The sequence below is a fragment of the Arachis duranensis genome, chromosome 6 (genome assembly GCF_000817695.3).
Source record: "Arachis duranensis cultivar V14167 chromosome 6, aradu.V14167.gnm2.J7QH, whole genome shotgun sequence".
Classification (NCBI taxonomy): domain Eukaryota; kingdom Viridiplantae; phylum Streptophyta; class Magnoliopsida; order Fabales; family Fabaceae; genus Arachis; species Arachis duranensis.
In genome coordinates this window covers 105,217,241-105,227,102 of record NC_029777.3, presented here as the reverse complement: position 1 = coordinate 105,227,102, position 9,862 = coordinate 105,217,241, and the positions used below count along the sequence as shown (strand labels likewise).

General features: G+C 33.9%; 1 long non-coding RNA gene across 1 annotated transcript; it reads right to left on the bottom strand.

Moving 5' to 3' along the window:
* Positions 1 to 6,383: 6,383 nt before the first annotated feature.
* Positions 6,384 to 9,448, bottom strand: LOC107495437 (uncharacterized). Its single transcript, XR_001593486.3, has 3 exons — positions 8,810 to 9,448; positions 8,554 to 8,612; positions 6,384 to 6,775 (listed from the first exon to the last, which is right to left on the bottom strand). It is a non-coding gene; the product is annotated as an uncharacterized LOC107495437 (long non-coding RNA).
* Positions 9,449 to 9,862: the final 414 nt, after the last annotated feature.

Sequence of the window (9,862 nt, the reverse complement as noted above, 5' to 3'; positions counted from 1 at the left end):
CAACAGCATCAGCAGTCCTTTTGTCAGCCTTTTTCAGAGTTTTGCTCAAGTCCCTCAATTTCTGCCAGAAAATATCTGAAATCACAGAAAAACACACAAACTCATAGTAAAGTCCAGAAAAGTGAATTTTAACTAAAAACTAATAAAAATATGCTAAAAACTAACTAGATCATACTAAAAACATACTAAAAACAATGCCAAAAAGCGTATAAATTATCCGCTCATCACGAGGCTTACCGGCGGCGAGGAGGAAGGCGAGCAACGGCAACAACAGAGGAATCGACACCGGCGAACACAGAGAAGGCGAGCTCGGCGATGACAAGGACGCGGTGGGGGCTGACGCGGTGGGGGCTGACGCGGTGGGGGCTGATGCGGTGGGGCTGCGGATGCGGTGGCTGCTCGATTGGTGGCTTGACTGGCTTTTATGGTTCTCACTTCTCAGAAAAGAGAGGAGAGTTTTGTGAAGAACTGAAGACTGAAGAAGAAGGTGGCTGCTTGATTTAGGGTTCAGAACTTTGTGTCTTCGTTTAGCCTTTTTTCTTTTTCTTTTTCTTTTCGAGACAAAACGTCGCCGTTGGGAGGTGTTACTTTCAAACCAAAAACCCGTTAAAAAATCGGACGGTTCTGCCAGTTCACCGGTTAGCTACCAATTTGACCGGTTTTTTACCGGTTTTTTGCCATGCGATTTCTAGCCTTACCCGGACCGGCTAGGTGACCGGTTCTCGGTTAATCCGATTAAATCGGCCGGTCTGGTTTGATTTTCAGAACCATGCTTTTGTAATATGATCTTTTTAGTATAAAAAATATTAAAGTTAAATAAATATTTTTTTCCAAGTTAAAGATATTTCTAATTAAGAACATATTTACATCTTTAATTACTTGTTTTTAGACAAATATTATTCTATTAATTTTAACATATTTAATACTAAAAAAACCTAACTAGAAGATTATAATAAATGGTAACAACCTACCACAGGTAAAATAGAGTTCTAAACTAATAATTATGTAGTAGTAATAACCTACCACAATTAAATAGAGTTTCAAATTTCTACAAGCGATCTATTCCTAACTCTACAAACTATACTCTAGTTCTTCGCGACTACCCTAACCATAGCTACATACAAAAATATGTCTGTACAGGACTGCACAAAATTCACCAAAACTAACCTCAAAGTCGACTTCCTCGGTATAATGCGAAGTCTCGTTCAACCTGTTGATGTCTCTATCCTTACCAATTGCGCGCGCTATCGTCGTATGTATCGATAATATGGTTAGAAAGGGATAAAAGAGACGAGAAAGTCGTTGAAAAGTTCAAATAGGGACCCGGTCAAAGGCTATGAACAACATCTATTTAAAGACGTCTCCCAGCCATATCTTGTTTATAGTGTAAACGAGATAGTTTTGCATGTATCTCGTTTACACTATAAACGAAATATACACTTGTCACGTCCACATGTCTTATAAACGAGATAAAAGAGAAAAATTTATTTCGATAATTATTTTTTAAAATATTTATTTCCGTAATTATCATATTTATTTTATTTATTAAAATAAAAAATTTGTACAATAATTACACTTTAAATATAAATTAATTATATTTTATTATATCTTAAAAATTGTCTGTATATTAGTTGTGCTCTGCTGGGGCTATTCTTTGGAGAATCCTAATTTGTGAACACACGTTCACCTTTATGCCACATTGGTTTACTAGTGAGGCATAATTCTACTGCATCTCAACTGAAGATTGCGGGAGAGATCCTATTGGTTTTCTCTTCAATTGAGGATTCCATTATTCTGCATCACAATAAGAAAATTGTGGAAGAGTTTCACTTCGTTCTTCATCACAAAAAGACATCTTATTTAACCAATAAATGGCACCAGAAGAAGTAAGGCAAACACAAAATTCATATTTGTTAGGAGAAGAGCAGATAGTATACATGGAAGAGCAAGATGTACGTGAAGGAATTGAAAATTGCTCAAGAAGTCTAATAGGAAGACTCATGGTGACAATGTATTTCAGTTCTTTTTCGAACGCGAATCTGACGGCATAAAGATAGAAAAGGGATCCCCTTGACTCTTTAAACAGTTTGTGATTCAACGAAAACGATGGAGTGCAACTGTCAAAATAGAAGAAGAAGACTTCACACGGATTCCAATGTGAGGACTATCAGAATATTGCAAGAAAAATCGGAGAAAGACTAGGAGAGATTATTGATGCTAACACTTTTAGTATGAAAGGGAAGGAAGATAGAATAATGAAAGTAAGGGTGAACCTAGATATTACTAAAGAGGAGTGCTAGGGCCAGCACTTTTGTTAAATTTTGGCCAGCACTTAACCATCAAAAGGAAATTGAATGATTCTATACTATTAGATGCAATCTTCCACCATTGAAAATATCATTGATGGCTAATTGATGGATAAAAATCACAAAATCTGTTGGCCCCTTAGACTTCCTCATTACGAAAACCTTAGACAATCAATCAAAATCTCTAGTCCCTATAAATCCATCTTTAAAATCCAGCTGAAATACGAGAAAATAGGACTTTACTGCTACTATTGCGAATACATAGGACATGAAAGCAGAAATTGCTTTAAATTTATTGAAGCTGCTGCAACAGATCAAGGGGTAAAAGAGGCATGGAGCTCAGAGTTGAGAGCCACTTAAATAGGATGGAGACTTAAAGAACAAAAAAAAAACTCAAACCAAAAGAACACCAAACGTGAATCAAATTAACACAAGCCTTTTATGAAAACAACATCTGTAAACCTCTTAAAAAGTTTTTCAAACCTTGCAGGTAATGAGACAAATAAAGTCCCACTAAACCACCAAAACCAATTAACCCTAGTCCACATTGAACCTCATCTTGACCACCACACATTTCAATATACTAAGCAACATCAAAACTTAAACCAAAATACAGAACCAGACGCCTCACACAACCACCACGTCCTACCTCCCACCAATACACGATATTACACTAATTATGCTTTACCCGAACCAATTCTAGCAATGAAAGAAGACCATGGAGGAATGCAAATTGTCTCAAATGTTGAACTCACAATGGGCGGTAGCAATAATATGAAAGGAGGAAGTAGAAAAATGTTAAAACTAAAACATCTAACAAGAAACGAGGAAGCAAGAGAGAGACTATTTGTTAGAATCGGCCGTAAAAGAATTTCAGAACAAAAGGAAGATGACTTGGAAGTGGATAGCATGATCAATTCAGACATAAATCTTGCTGAAGGGGAGCAGGGTGTCATCCCAAGATGGGCACCCCAACAGTCATGAAGATGTACACGTGGAACTGCCAGAGTTTTGAGAAACCTGATAGTTGATGGGAGTGGATCTTTTCTAACGAAAAAAAAAAAATTGAACGGTGTCAAGTGTTTAATCTCATCTTTATTATTCCCTCTCTCCTATTTATTTTTGATCTCACTTATAGAATTAAAGATGAGACACTTTATTCTTTTAAGTGTTAAAAAAAATAAAGAGAATCCATCTTCGATAGTTCACAACGTCAAAAGGATACAAATTTTTCATTTCCCTGAGGTGCTGTTTCTGAGTGAAACAAAGCAACAACCCTCATTTGTTGAAAGGCAATTAAAGAAATGTGGTGTAAGGTGTTTATGGATTGAATCATATCCACAAATATATAGTATTTATTTGTATTCAATCTGTAATTTGCAGATATAATCCGATCCACAACATAATTTGATCGAATCTATAATCTAACCGAATCGAATCATGTATATTAGATCTATATCCACAGATCTGATTCGTATATCCGTACTAAATAATAAATAATATATATGTTATTTTTCTGTTTTATTTCGATTAATAATTATTATTTATATATGCTATATTATTTTATTTTTTTATTTAAAAAAATTAGTTTAATAATATTTTAAGTTTGATATTATCTTTTTTTCTGGTGGGTGCCCAATTGATGACTAGGTTCTTCTCTCAATTCAAAGTTTGACTCAGTTTCAGGGAAGAGAAGAGAGGACTGTGTGAGACTGTGAGTGTAGTTAGTCACGAAGAGGATTTAGGATTTTAGGATTTTTTTTTTCTTTTTTCTCTCTAAAGATAAAACGATGCTGTTTAGGAGGGATTTTTTCAAACCGAAAACCCTTCAAAAAATCGGCCAACTCTACTGGTTCACCGGTTAACTACTGATTTGACTAATTTTGTGATCGATTTTTTACCAAACAATTTATAGGTCTAATCGAATCGATCTGGTAATTGGTTTTTGGTTAATCTGGTTGAACCGGTTGGTCCGATTCAATTTTCAGAACAATTATTTTGGGAAAGAAGGAGAAGGATATTTGGTTCGAATGACGATTTTTTAAAACTAAATTAAACCTTAGGAATGATTTTATAAGCAAGGTTGGGGGCGAAAAAAAATTTTCAACCCCTATCTTAAAGGACCAAAATCGTACTTAACCCTAAAGAAAAAATGTGTGTATTCAAGTTAAGTAGAATGATACAATATAAAAGAGTATTTATAAATGCTAAGAGTTAAAATAATAAAAACGTGAAAATATTATTTTTTAATTTTTAAATTATTAATTTTTTAATAAATTATTAATTTTTTTAATAAAATTTTTTTAATAAATTATTAACTTTTTTAACAGCATAATTCAAATTATACTATGAATAATTCGAATCAGTTAAATTCGAATTACTTGGGAACGCGTGCGTGGGTGTAATTCGAATCACCTTGATTCAAATTACTGTGTGTAATTCGAATCAGGTTGATTCGAATTAGTGGGTGTGTGCGTGTGTACATAGTTCGAATCACATTGATTCAAATTACATGTAGTTTGAGTTCGAATTGATCTAGTTCGAACTATATAGAAATGTGCATTGGTGGATTCATGAACCATATTTTGATTTGGCGGATTTGTGTAAAATTTTGTTCTCCTTGGCTTAATATAATGATTTGCCCTAACTTGACTATATGATTATTGCACGTTAAATAATTTGGGTAACAATATTGTCACATAACTTTTATAATATTTCTCTATACATAATTTTTTAAATTATATGTTTGTATAAATTTATAAAAAAAATAAATGATATTATGAGAATAGAAGTGTGAATATATATTTCCTGTAATTTTGTTAATTATTCTCTTTTAATTTTAGAATAACAAATTCACATATTTATATTTTTATTTTAGTACATAACAAATTTATAACAAATATTTTATTAAAAATGGTTATTTTTTACACGTACATCCTTAGTACATCCTTAATGCAGAGATAGAGTTAGATAAAATATTAGATAAAAGTTAAAAATATTTACACAATAAAATAATACTAAAATAAAATTAAAAAAAATTAAACTAAAATTTATATATAATTTATATATAAAAAATTAAAATTAGAGGGCCATTGCTTATCATGTGGCTCCGCCACTACCGTGATGTACATAAACTCCTTGATCTTTTAGAATTTACATCAGTTTACAAATAAATATTTGTCCTAAACTCACGTGTTGTCCCTCTAATCTAAATATTAATATGAAAAATATAAAATAAGAGATTATATTATATGATGCATTAGAAAATAGAAGAGTGTAAATTTTAAGGGACTCGTTGTAAGAGATGTTTGATAATTTTATAAATATAAACAAAAGAGTTTGTTGTTAAAATTGTGAATTAACATGGAATAATCATCCTTGAAAACTAACTGTGAAACCGAAAAATATATGTACATCAAAGTTTTTGAAATCCGGGAACTCCATCCGATTCATGTGATAGAACCGCCCAGGTGTGCCAACTAGTATGTTAGCGCCTTCTTCCTCTAACTTCTTCATGTCTGATTTCACTTTAACCCCACCAACAAGCAGCATGGACTTAATATTCGCTAAAGTTGAAATGAAAGGTTGCGCAACATGATATATTTCATTTGATAGTTCCTTTGTGGGGGATCTGATTATTCATAGTACCTAGTACGTATAAGCAAAATATAAAATAAAATAAAAAACAAAAAAAAGTAAAATCTATTACAGATATTACATAATTAGAATTAATTTGGATAAACAATTTAATTAAATTCTTTTAAAAAAAAGAGTTTAAAATATAAGAATTTATATTAAAAGTAGATTATAAATAAATTAAAGTTATAACTTATTATAGAAGCACTTGTTTTAAAGTTGTGTTGTAACACCCCAACTTTCGACACGTCATGACCAATGCCAAATGTTCAGGTGTTACTCGTCGTGCGGCCTATTTAGCTCTAGACTCAGATTTTTATAAATTAATATCAATAAAAGCCTTTATCGATTTAATCGTGAACAGATTACTACTCGTGGAAAAGCGTTTAGTTGCTCGTAAGGTTAGTTTCTTCAGAGTTGTCGTGTAAGAAAACACAAGGCAACCGAAAATAACATATATAAACATATATATAATATACACATGAGTTAAATTCAAGGATACGTGTCATCCATCAAAGCCGAGTGTCACACCAAGTTATATGTACAGATACAAAAGAAGAAATCAGTCCCAACCCTCACACGGGTTTCCTAAGCTGGAACCGAACTACTAAGACGTCCTACCCCTCTAAAAGTACTACAAAAGTGAGGGAAAAGTGATACTAAGATCATCAAACAGGAGCGAAAGATCCACTGCGACTAACTCTAGAGTGATCTCTGAACATTGTGCAAGAAAGAGGTCCAAAACATGCTCCATATGAAGACTCCGCCGCGTGCCGGATCCTCATAGCTCAGCGGTTAGAACGAAACTCACAGGGCTCCTCTGCCGGACCCGTCTGGGGAGGGGGAAAAGAAAGAAAAGAAGGGTGAGAACCTAGAGTTCTCAGTAAGGAAAAAAGGGAACCTAGGGTCTTTATCTCTATGTTGTCGCGAAACAGAAAAAGAACAAACACAGAGACTCAAGGCACAAACATATTTATAACAAGTAAGTAGCATGAACAAGAAAGAAATGGCAGTAAATAATTCACAAGAAGTTCATATGCGCAAACAAGATGATGCATGCCTGTTCCTAGCGCAGGCCATGAGCTCATGCGTCGGTTGTCTACCCGCAACCCGACGTTACTTAGAGTGAACCCCGAGTATGGTCCCTTTACTGTGTCAATTAGATACCTTGGCATCACGGTTACCCGTGTCAATTAGGCCTCATTATAATAACATTTCAATGTGTATCACAGTAAGGAACAGTGCTATCAATTAGGCGAACATTCCCGCATTAGCAATCTCAGGCTATCCATTAGGCGGGCACTTTCACATTAGCAGTTTGGCACAAGGCCCATTCAATATAATTCTCAACTTTTATTTCATTCCTTGTTCCTCATTTTTCTTTCTTCACTTTATCTCTCAATATCATTGTCTTTAACTTTAACCTTTCTTAGGGACAACTTACACATTTTCATTAAACTAAGTCCTTGAATTTTTATAGAAATTCGGACATAATCTCCTCTAAAATAGCACTAAAACCACCCTTACGGGTTCCCTCAGCTTTAACAACGTTCAAACTTTCCTTAACTATTTACCAGGTAAACATTCTTAATTGGTCATTATACTCTCTTTAATTCCTTTAGTTATTGTAAAATCACGGGTTTAGAAAATAAAACTTGGTTCTGGGGCATTCCGACCATAACTGAAAATTGTACAAATGTTTTAAAATTCTGCTATCATTGCAGAAAAACAGCGGTGAGCAGTAAATTTGTTAAATTCACTAAAAATCCAGTTCTCATCCATTGCCTTTCAAAATTTATGTACTTAGACAAGACTCTTTCAGCTTTCCAGAAAACTAAATTTCAGATTATTACCATGTCACATGAAAAAGTTATGAGCTTAGGAACACAGCCCTGTTTTCATAAACCAGTTTAGAGTTTCCAGCAAACAACTGATTTTCCAAGTGACTTATCTAAGTCTACAAAATAGACATAAACATGAAACTTGTACTCACTTAAAATAGACTGATAGATCTTTAAAATCCTTTTAGAATCAACTCAAAATTCTGTTTAAATTAAAAGTTATAGCATCTGAAAGTTGGTACTGCAGAACCAGAAAACCAGAAAAATCTGCAGCAACCACTAGACTTCAAAAAATCATATCTTCCAAACCGCTTGGCCAAATTCTCTGAAATTTTTATGGAATGTTCAAGACACAATAAAGTTTTACAGAAAAATAATTTCATCTAAAAGTTAGGTCTGGAATGCTCCCATAAAATCATTCGTTTTGCTGCCAATTATGCATATTTCTGCAGAAATTCTGCACAAAGCATTTCCAACAACCTCACATACCAAATCCTATATTCAAGCCTAGAATTCATCTAAAACCATAATTTTACCTTTTTTTTGACTAACTAAAGTTGCTAGCATAATCAACACAGCTCTAAGAGTTTATATTCATTAATTTACCCCTTGTTGCAAAGGCCCACTCATAACTCAAACCCACTTTTCTGCATCTTTATCATAACAAAAATTCACTATACACTTTTCAACAAACAAACACATGATAAACCATCAATCATCAGCAGTATACACAGCTGCAAGTAACATATCTTGTATAGACTATCCCTTACCTCTCTTCGAGAATTTCACAAACCAAAGTCTGTCCTTTGCTATATTAAATCAGAAAACCCTAACAAACATAATTAAAGAGATTTGTCAATTCATAGAGCTAATTGGCCGAGTTGCATATGGAGCAAGAGAAGGGTTCTTACTCTTGTGATGGGCTGAATTGATTGGTTTGGTTACCAATTAAAAGAATTGGAGCTCAATAAGGGTAGAATCTTTAATTTAGGAAAAATCAACAGAAAACAAGTTACTGGTTCTTACCCAACAAGAGGAACACTAAGAAAACCAGGAAAGGAAAGAGATAGGATTCCTTCTTTGGCTTCGGGTAGCAGCTCTCTTGATGACCCTTCTCCTTCTTCTTGGTGGTGACGCACGCAGATGATGATGATTTCTGCTGGGTCTTCCTCTTCCTTCTTCTTGGCCGCCACTCTTGCTTCCTTTCTTCTCTTCGTGTGGTTTCCAGGAAAATTGAGAGACTTGACTCATCTATATATATCTACAGAAGGTGGGAAGAGGTGAGCTGGTGTGACAAGGCTTCGTGGCCTCTTCCTCTTGCAACACCACATCACAGTATTGATTACATGAAGAGGTAACCATGGTCTTGGACAACACGTTCGGTTGTGAGAGAAGAAGGGAAGATGAGTTTAATCAGAGTTTCTCTAGGTCTGGGTTATTTAAGGAAAGCATGGTTTGGTTGAACCGGGAGAAGGGAAATCAAACCGGTTCAAAAATTTGAATTATCTAACTAATATGGTTCAAGAGAATACTTATTCCATAGAATAATTGAATCGGAAAAAGGTTCGTCGCTTGGAAGCACTAAAAAAAAAGTTTTGCGCTACGTGTTCTAATTCTAATTTGTTATCTATGCTACTTATATATAAACCTATGCGTGTCAGCGAACGCTGTAAAGAATAAAAAAAATCACAGGCCTTATGGGATAGGGTGGTTACATGTGTAATGAATAAACATGATAAAATAATTTTTAAAAAGTAGGAAATGGCTAATTTTTGTTGTATATTAAAAAATTTTTGGTATAATATTCAATCATTGGATTTTATGGTGTTTTTTAAAATTATGGGAACAAGACAATACGCCTCTCTTGTATTGACGATAAGCCCCCTTGTATTGTATATTTTAATTAAAATATACAATACAAGTGGGGTGTAACACCCTACCACACAGAGTTTTACACCTAGGATGTAAAATAGAGGTGGCGAGACGCTACGACCTCTAAAATAAAATACATACATATAATAGCAGAAAGAATATAATAAACTAGGAGTCTTGAAAAAAAAGGTAAAACAAAATTGCAAA